Source organism: Takifugu rubripes, chromosome 4 (assembly GCF_901000725.2).
Source record: "Takifugu rubripes chromosome 4, fTakRub1.2, whole genome shotgun sequence".
Classification (NCBI taxonomy): Eukaryota; Metazoa; Chordata; class Actinopteri; order Tetraodontiformes; family Tetraodontidae; genus Takifugu; species Takifugu rubripes.
This window is the reverse complement of record NC_042288.1, coordinates 5,227,092-5,227,467: the sequence shown is the minus strand read 5'-3', so window position 1 is coordinate 5,227,467 and position 376 is coordinate 5,227,092.

Below are 376 nucleotides of genomic sequence, written 5' to 3'. Positions count from 1 at the left end.
AGCGAGACGGCGGCCCCTGCAGGCCGAGTGGGCCCATAACAGGCCTGCCGTGCATTTGAAAATAAAAGCGCCTAAAATGTTACATTTCCAATTGTTTACATTTTTTAGCCTTCATTGTCCAAGGAAATCAAATGAAAAGGCAGTTAGGAACTAAATATCATCAAATCTTTTTGTGTTGGATACTCAAGGAAATAAAACTGCTGTTAGCAACTTAATGACAGCAAAAACTCATTATTCGGCAATAAGAAGAGATAAAGTCCACCGTTGAATGTATGAATGCACAAAATTTGCCGATGACTGACAATGACCTCCCCCGCCCATTCTGGTGAGAAAGTAAAATATTTTCTACATCCTTTGGGTACAAACTTTCAAAGAC